The sequence below is a fragment of the Rhinoderma darwinii genome, chromosome 5 (genome assembly GCF_050947455.1).
Source record: "Rhinoderma darwinii isolate aRhiDar2 chromosome 5, aRhiDar2.hap1, whole genome shotgun sequence".
Classification (NCBI taxonomy): Eukaryota; Metazoa; Chordata; class Amphibia; order Anura; family Rhinodermatidae; genus Rhinoderma; species Rhinoderma darwinii.
In genome coordinates, this window is record NC_134691.1 from 153,307,954 (window position 1) to 153,317,755 (window position 9,802).

Consider the following 9,802-nt stretch of genomic DNA (forward strand, 5'->3'; position numbering starts at 1 on the left):
AGAAAATGCTGCTAAAGTTCTAAGCCTTGTAACGTCCTAGAAAAAGAAAATGACGTTCTAAAAACGAAGCAAACATAAAGTAGACATATGGGAAATGTTAATTAGTAACTAATTTTCTCAAAATGTTGGTGTTTTTCACAAATAAGCAATGAATTTATCAACCAAATTTTTCCACTAACATAAAGTACAATATGTCACGAGAAAATAATCTCCGAATCGCTTATATAGGTAAAAGAATTTCAAAGTTATTACTACATAAAGTAACACATGTCAGATTTGAAAAATGGGGCAGGTTGAAGGCCAAAATGAGCTTGGTCCTGAAGGGGTTAAGTAAATGCTCGTATTCCCCAATAAATCACAATTCTGGAACATATCTTCTTAGAACTCTGCGTTGTATGGTTCATCTCTTATTCCTCCTAGAAGTTTCTGAATAAATCATAAAAAAAATGGGAGTTACCATTCTCCTTGTCATAGAGGTGCGTCCCTACACAGTCTCACTCTTTCAGCACTGATTAGACATTGTTAGGAGCCTCGGTCCGTGATATACATTTCCCGGATCGAACACACTGCAAAGAGCCGGGCTCCTAGCATCATAGTTATCTATGACGCTAGGAGTCCCTGCCTCGCCGCAGGAAAACTTTCCCGTACTGTAATCATGTTTTCAATATGGGACAGTAGTTCCGCGGTTGAGGCAGGGACACCTAGCGTCATAGATAACTATGATGCTAGGAGTCCGGCTCCCTGCTGTGTGTTCGGTCTGGGAAATGCGGCTGACGTACGGACCGTATATCACGGACCGAACACGCTCGTGTGAATCCGGCCTAAGTCTGTGTAGTGACCAATAAAAACTACAAGTCTTCCCGCAAAAAAACTGCCCTTATAAAACTGCATCGGCGAAAAAATAAAAACGTTACGGCTCTTCAAATATGGAGACACAAAAATAAATAATTTTGAAAAAATGCGTTTTTACTGTGTAAAAGTAGTAAAACATACAAAATCTATACAAATTTGGTATCGTTGCAATCGTAACAACCCGCTGAATAAAGTGATTGTGTTATTTATATCACACGGTAAACGGCGTTGATTTAAGACGCGAAAAAGAGTGGCAAAATTTCAGTTTTTTTTCTATTCCCCCCCAAAAAAAGTTAATAAAAGTCAATCAATAAATAATATGTACCCCAAAATGGTGCTATTAACCCCTTAATGACCGGGCCTGAAAAGACCTTAATGACCAGCTAAATTTTTCTGTTTTTGCCTCTCTGCATTTCAGCAGCCATAACTTTTTTATTTTTTCATTGACGTGGCTGTATGTGGCCTTGTTTTATGCGAGAGAAATAGTATTTTATTTTTTACGGCGTGAATATAGGAAAAAGCGATTCTCGGAATATTTTTTTTTGTTTATTTTTTATCCCGTTCACGTTTCACGCTAAATAACCCGTTAGATTAATTCTTCAGGTTATTACGGTCGTGTAGATACCTAATATGCGTAGGGGCAACAATTGTAGGGGCAATAAAATGTATTTAATGCAAAATAAAGACTCTTTTTGGCACTTTTTTTATTTATTTATTTGTTTTGTTACTTTTTTTTTTTTAATCCCATCAAGGGATAACTTTATTTGTAACTTTATTTTTTACTTGTAATGTATTAGCATACTTCTGTACGCTAATACATTACACTGTGTCACTATGACACAGGCTGCTGATCGGGCAGCACATAGTGTGCCCGAACAGCAGGCACACGGAACAGACAGCCCTGGGGTCCTTTGTAGGTCCCCAGGACTGACTGCAGAGGGATTCCCCGGTGTTTGATCGCATCACTGGAATCCCGGTGATGCGATTAAAGAGGGAAATTCCCTTTGATCATGCCGCGGTCACGGACCGCGGTAATCAAAGGGTTACACAGCTGGGGTCCGAATGTTTGCCGACTCCAGCTGTGTTCAGGAGGCTGCTCTAAGATCAGGAGCTGTTAGTAACAGCTCCTGCTTAGAGGATGAGCGCTCACACGAGTGCTCATCAGCCTGATCTGCAGCGACGCCAAAAGACGTCTCTGTAGATTAAGCACCCGCACCGCCTGACGTCAAAAGACAGTGGGCGGTCGGGAAGGTGTTAAAAAATACAACTTGTTCCGCAAAAAACAAGACCTTATACAGCTATGTCGACGCAAAAATAAAAAGGTTATAGCTCTTGGAATGCGACGATGGAAAAACGTAAAAAATGGCTTGGTCATTAAGGTTTAAAATAGGCTGGTCATTAAGGGGTTAACTCACCTTTGTTTGTAAAAAGGGTGACCTCACACATTGCGGTCGATTAGTATTTTTTGTCTCAACTTGTGCAAATCATGTCATTTGCTGCGATTTTACCGTGTGAATTCAGATCCTCTTTACAAGAAAATTGGTTTCCACAACACACATGCTCTCTTCGTTTGCTGCTGTAATCTTGGCAGCCGAGAGCCTTGTGTGACCAACAGCTCATGTTTTGGCTAGATGTCTGACAGCTGGAGGGCAGGCCAAAGATGCAGAGATCGCTCACGTTCCTGTGCAGGCGCAGTGGGCTGTGAGCGGCAGGGGGCAAGAGACAAGGAATCCTGTCTGCACATGCGTGACCACACAAACCAAAACCCACACGTGGACGTAGCCTGTGGTGATGGAAACCAAAAACAAAGTGGCACATGGGCAAAAGGTATGATAAATCATGAAAAAAGTAATACAGAAAACAATAATGTATTGCAAATATACTGTTTTGTGCTATCTCTATTCCCCTGACCATTAATGGGGAAATACCCTTTAATTATTAGGGAATTCCTCAGACTGCCTAATGAATCCTGTCTGTGAGAACAGACCTTGCTAGGTCGTGCTCAAATTGTGCTCGTGCTCAAATTGTGACAGATGTAAGAACTAGAGACACCAGTACATCCAATCCAGCACCCAGAAGAAAAAGGTGACCATGTGCCCCCAGCAATGGAGCAGACAGCATTAAAGGGGTTTTCCAATCCTTTTTTTTTTTTTTTAAATCAATGCAATGTTCCTCTATTAATATATTAGTGCACTCTGACTATCTTTTTCTTGATAATAAATGGTTTTAGTAACATTACTCCCTATTGTTTACCTTGAGAGGTTTGTTTTGCTCAGTAAGTTCATTCCTCTTCTCTTCCTGTGTTTCTCCTCCCTGCATGCACTGCTCTAGTCCCAGCATGCAATGTGCATGCAGCAGTGCACTTGCTCCGCCTACTACACCCAGCTCTACTAACTTCTGCAATCTCAGTCTTCATTTTGGTGCTCTCATTCTATTACTGATAGCACAAGCTGAAATCACTGGATATCTGCGTTTTTAACCTCTTAACGCCGAAGGGCGGATATATCAGTCCTCTGCAGCTGCTAGTTCGCGCAGGAGGAGGGATATATCCGTCCTGTGATGGCGCGGGTACGGCCAGTGTACCCACACGATCAGCGGCAGGAGCACGGCTGTTATACACAGCCTGGCTCCTGCTGCAACTGCCGGAATCGAAGCGCGCTCCGATTCCAGCAGTTTAACCCATTAAATGCCGCTGTCAATACATCTAATGTGTTTGACAGAGGGAGGGAGCTCCCTCTGTTTTAGGGTATGTGCAAACACACTAATTACGTCCGTAATTGACGGACGTATTTCGGCCGCAAGTCCCGGACCGAACACAGTGCAAGGAGCCGGGCTCCTAGCATCATACTTATGTACGATGCTAGGAGTCCCTGCCTCGCTGCAGGACAACTGTCCCGTACTGTAAACATGATTACACTACGGGACAGTTGTCCTGCAGCGAGGCAGGGACTCCTAGCATCGTACATAAGTATGATGCTAGGAGCCCGGCTCCTTGCACTGTGTAGGGTCCGGGACTTGCGGCCGAAATACGTCCGTCAATTACGGACGTAATTAGTGTGTGTGCACATACCCTTATTCTGACAGGCAATAATGCTTTGGTATACGAAGTATACCAAAGCATTATATATGCGATCGGCACATCGCATAGTGAAGTCCCCTGGTGGGACTAAAAAAAAAATGTCAATCCGTTAAATAAAGTAGGTGAAAAAACAAAAAAAAAAATTACAGTGAAAATCAAATAAAACTATTTTTTTTGCCCAAAAAGTGGTTTTTTTAAAGTAAAAGTGTCAAAACAAATCACACATACACATATATGGTATCCCCGCGATCGTAACCACTTGAACAATAAAATTAACACATTAATTAAACCGCTGGATGAACGGCGTCCAAAAAAACAACGGCAAAATTCGCTCTTTTCTCCCATTCCCACCATAAAAAATTAAATAAAAATTAATCTAAGTCCTATGTACCCCAAAATAGTACTAATGAAAACTACACATTGTCCCGCAAAAATCAAGCCCACGTACGGCCACATAGACGGAAAAATAAAACCGTTACGGCTCTTGGAATGCGGCGATGCAAAAACAAGTAATTTTTTTCTAAAAGGGTTTTTATTGTGCAAACGTAGGAAAACATATAAAACCTTTACATATTTGGTATCCCCGTAACCGTGCCGAGCCATAGAATAAAGTTAACATGTTATTTACGCTGCATAGTAAACGGCGTAAATTTATAACGTGAAAATCAATGCTGGAATAGCTGCTTATTTTCAATTCTCTCCTAAAATAAAGTTAATAAAAGTTAATCAATATATTGTAAGCATCTAAAAATGGTACAATTACAAAATACAACTCGTCCCGCAAAAGACAAGCCCTTATACGGCTATGTCGACGGAATAAAAAAAAAGTTACGACTCTTGGAATGTGACCGTGAAAAAAACAAAAATTAACGTGCAAAATGGCCCGGTCATTAAGGGGTTAAACGATTTGAAGAGGTCTTCTGGTACCAAAACAGTGGAAACCCTACAAAAGGTGACCCCATTTTGGAAACTAGACCCCTTGAGGAATTCATTGTAGTTTTCTTGGGGTGCATGCGGCTTTTTGATCAGTTTTTATTCTATTTTTAGGTGGCGTGGTGACTAAAAAAACAGCAATTCTACTATTGTTTTTTTATTCTATTTTTGTTACAGCGTTCACCGTGCGCTATAAATGACATATTCACTTTATTCTGCGGGGCGATACGATTAGGGCTCATTTACACGAGCGTGTTATACATCCGTGCAACGCGCGTCGCAGGGACCTATGTTAGTCTATGGGGCCGTGCAGCCAAGTGGGCGTGATTTTCACGCAGCGTATGTCCGCTGCGTGAAACGCACGACGTCCTATATTTGTGCGCTGTTCGCACATCACGCACCCATTGAAGTCAATGGGTGTGTGAAAACCACGCATGTCGCACGGAAGCAATTCCGTGGGACGCGCGTGATTCGCGCAACAGCACTGTAAAGGATGAATGAAAACAGAAAAGCACCACGTGCTTTTCTGTTTACAAACATCCAAACGGAGTGTCATAATGATGGCGGCTGCGCGAAAACCAGGCAGCCGCGCATCATAAAGGGCTGACACACGGAGCTGTTAATTGCCTTTTGCGCACGCAAAACGCCGCGCTTTTTGCTTGCACAAAATGCACACGCTCGTGTAAACTCGGCCTTACGGTGACACCAGATGTTTATAGTTTTTTTATGTCTTATGGCGTTTGCACAATAAAATACGTTTTGTAAAAAATCATTCACTTTTTGCGTTGCCTTATTCTAAGAGCCAGAACTTTATTATTTTTCCATCAATAAAGCCGTGCGAGGACTTATTTTTTGCGTAACGAACTGTAGTTTCGATCAGGACCATTTTTAGGTACATGCGACTTTTTGATCTATTTTTAATAAATTTTTTGGGAGGTGAAGTGACCAAACAATTGTGATTTTGGTACGGTTTATTATTATTTTCTTTTACGGCGTTCACCGCGCGGGATAAATAACGAAATAATTTTGTAGTTCAGGCCGTTACCAATTATGTATATTTTATTTATTTATATATTTTTATTAATAAAAAAGGACTGATAAGGGAAAAAAAGGGGATTTTTTTTAACTTTTATTTTCTTATTTTTACACATCTTTTTTTTTTTTTACTTTATTACTTTGTCCCACAAGGGGACTTGAGGGCAGGAGGCCCTGATCGCTATTCTAATACTCTGCACTACATGCGTAGTGCAGTGTATTAGAACTGTCAGCTATTCACTGACAGCAAGCATAGTGGGTCCTGACTTTGTCAGGACCCATTAGGCTTCCGTCGATGGCATAGCCGGACGCCATTGTTTGGTGTCCGGTTGCCATAGTAACCATCGCCGGCCGCTATCGTGTAGCAGGCCGGCGATGGTAACTTAACCCCTAAAAAGCCGCGATCTCTATTGAACGCGGCTTTTAAGGGGTTAGACAGCGGGGACACAGCGATAGGTCCCCGCTGTAGGAGCTGCGGCAGCTGCTGTACGAGACAGCAGCTGTCACAGCTCCTGCACCTGTCGGGAAGACGGCCGAAACGGCCGTTATTCCCGCAACTTCGTATTCCGTCGGTAATTTATAAGGGGTTATAATTTCACAGAGCATGCGCGGTGGAGTGTGTTAACCACGCATGCTCTGAGATAAAGAAGCACGTGGTACGGTTACGTCATTTGTGACGTAACCGTACAGTGTGAAAGCCGGAAACCGGAAGCAAGGCAGAAGACTAAATGGACGGGTCTGCACAGGAAGTGCAGATTTTGCTTCACTAAGGGGGCGGTGACGGAGGAGGATATACGACGCTACAGCCATCTGATGAAACGTAAGTACATTGTAAAGTTATATCATTTTCATTGTTTTATTTAAATAAATGTAATTTTTTAGTTCCGGAATACCCCTTTAAGTGAGTACATTAATTTTTCTATTTTTACAACTGTAGATGTGGGAGCTGGTTTGGGGCAACAGGCTAGAAAAGAAATAGAATGCCACCAGCTTTTCTTTAATGATAAAATGGATGGTCATTTTGAGGGGAGCGAGGCCACAATTAAAGGGCTTGTCTTATCTCGACAACCCCTTTCCCATTTGAAGCTAGCCAGGTAATCAGCTGTTTAGTCAGGTACAGTACCAAAAATCCCTGGGGATCAGCTAATATCGCTGACGGAAGCTGATGCTGGACATGGATTTGCCAGGTCTTCCAGAACGTGAGTCGCGACTCTCCGCTTTGGCTCAGAGCAGGGAACACCTCTTATGAAGTCCATATGCCCTAAAAGAGTATATAGACAAGGGTTGGCCAGATGAGACAAAACTTTTAATAGACTCATAGCGCAATCAAAAACTTCTTTAAAAAAAAGATTCTATAAGAAGTTGGTACTAATAAATAAAAATAAGCTTAGGAATACCTTATCTGTATACCAGGTGTGACAGGTGATACTTCTGCCGTAAACAGTAAAGTTTTCCTTAAATCTTCCATGAGTTGTGTTATTCTTCTGTAGTGGTAATAAAATTGACATTTTTTACTAAGAATTATTTTTTATACAGTTTTGTGTTGACTTTCTATTTCACATTAACTGACTCGTCGTCTTTGTCCTGAAGCAAAAATAAATTTCCCTTTTAAGCTTTTGATGATAAAAATCTCATCTAAATCCTCATAAATGATTCTTTATTATACCTATATTAATAATGAATAAATGTCTTTTGAATACCACTGCTCTTTTGCATTAATAGGGCCAAATGTATTATAGATAACCTTTTGATTTAACAGCACAAACTGTGAAACAATATTAAAACTGAAAAAAGCTGAGCTTACACGAGCCACTAAGGTCAAAATTATAAACATTTTTTTCATCTCTGTTTATAATAGTGCCACAATACCTAGTCATTAACCAGCTTTTTACTCATCCGTCCTTTCCTTTTAAAGGCACTATGTGAATTTAGCAAGGAAATTGCTATTCTTTGAAGATGAACTAAACTTACAAAAGGAAGTCATACATATTAAATATTACGTTAACTTATAGCCGTAAATTCATTGCTTGCTAAGTAATGAAAATTTATGGCTCCATCAGTTCCTTTACATATCATCAAACTGACTGTGATAATCTATAATCTAGTGTGGAATACATGCTTTATATATGGGGTAAAGCTGTTTCCATAAAAATTCTAATTCCTATGTACTTATATAACTGTCTCAGATGAGGGACTTAGAGCTACACTACAAAATGCAGGGAATGTATTCTTGTATTACGGGCTTTTTTTTATGCACCCCTTAGTATGTATGTGTGTATATATGCACCACTGTGTGTGTATATATATATCTATATATGTATGTATATATACGTTCCGAAATAGCACAGCCATGTACCAATAGCTATGCTTTCATGCACAGAGTGACAGGTCGCAACTGACATCACCACCTGAGTAATATAAGAGTATGTGATTTTATACCCAATAGTTAGAGTGAGTCTGAGATTTTGGGGAAAAGTATTGATACCACAATAAACTTTTAATTTTCAAGCTAGATTATTAAATGGGATGGGAGGTATCCCTTACAATGAAATGTTAAAAACATTGGGCTTGTTCAGCTTGGAAATAAGACACCCTAGAGGTGATCTTATAAACATGTATATGTGTGGTCAATACAGAGAACTAGCACATGGTCTTTTCTTTACAAGGAGTCTACAAAGGACATGGGGACATTCATTGCGTGTGGAAGGAAGACGTTTCAGACATCAAGGAAAGGGTTCTTTACAGTTAGAGTGGTCAAGCTATGGAATGTCCTTCCACAAGAGGTAGTAATGGCAGATGCTATGTCAGTATAGGCTAGTTGTTTATTTACTGACAAATTGCATTGAAGGTTATAATTAATCTAGCAATGAATGACAAGTAATTGATTGAGAAAGGTTTTCCTTGATGGACCTGTGTCTTTTTTCAACCTGTGTAACTATGTAACTATGAAACAGAACTCGTATGAGGCCCCTTATGTCTAGATAAAAATGAAGGTTCATGGTGTGAGGCACAGAGAGCAGCCAGTGACTAACATAATAGGAGGAAGAAGGAAAGCGAACAATAAGTTGATGAGCAGTAGCGTTTATAGCAGAGCACGAGCTTTGTGTGCAGCTGAAATAATCAGAAGAGTTTGTTTATTTTGGGCAGAAAAAAAACCTTTGCATTTAACCCCTAAATGACCGGGCCTGAAAAGACCCTAACGACCAGCTAAATTTTTCTGTTTTTGCCTCTCTGCTTTTCAGCAGCCATAACTTTTTTATTTTTTTCATTGACGTGGCTGTAAGAGGCATTGTTTTATGCGAGAGACATAGTATTTTTTTCCCACGCAGTTTGGGGGTAAAAACATATTTTTTTACGGCGTGAATATAGGAAAAAGCAATTCTCGGCATTGTTTTTCATGTTTATTTTTTATCCCGTTCAGGTGTCACACTAAATAACCTGTTAAATTAATTTGTCAGGTTATTAAGGACTGAGTACAGATAATGTAGTAGATGCACACACAGAAATATATACAGATACAGGGATGTAGCTAAAGGCTCATGGGCCCTGGTGTAACAATTCAGCTTGGTGTAATGGTGGGGGGGGTAGGGAAACGGACAAGTGAGCCCTAATCTACCCGCCACTCTGTCCCTGCCTACTTGCAACGACCCGCCCTAGGCGACGGGGTACAACTGGGCGGCGGTCCCTGCGCTCAGTAAGTGCATGACAAACACGACAAACAAACAAGGGAATACAAGCAAGGGAAATGGGCAGTTGCTCGCGGAAACACCGTGAGCAACAGAGTAGTGAACGAGCCGAGTCAAGCCAGGAGAGTGCGAGGTACAAAGCGAAAAGCAGAAGAGTAGTCGGTAAGCCGGGGTCTGTATGGAGCAGGATCAAAAAGTAGCAGGAGCTGTAGCTGGG

At 40.9% G+C, this 9,802-nt stretch overlaps 1 long non-coding RNA gene across 1 annotated transcript; it reads right to left on the reverse strand.

Moving 5' to 3' along the window:
- Nucleotides 1-214: 214 nt before the first annotated feature.
- Nucleotides 215-3,169, reverse strand: LOC142652765 (uncharacterized). Its single transcript, XR_012847921.1, has 3 exons — nucleotides 3,106-3,169; nucleotides 2,361-2,635; nucleotides 215-426 (listed from the first exon to the last, which is right to left on the reverse strand). It is a non-coding gene; the product is annotated as an uncharacterized LOC142652765 (long non-coding RNA).
- Between the last annotated feature and the right edge of the window lie 6,633 nt (nucleotides 3,170-9,802).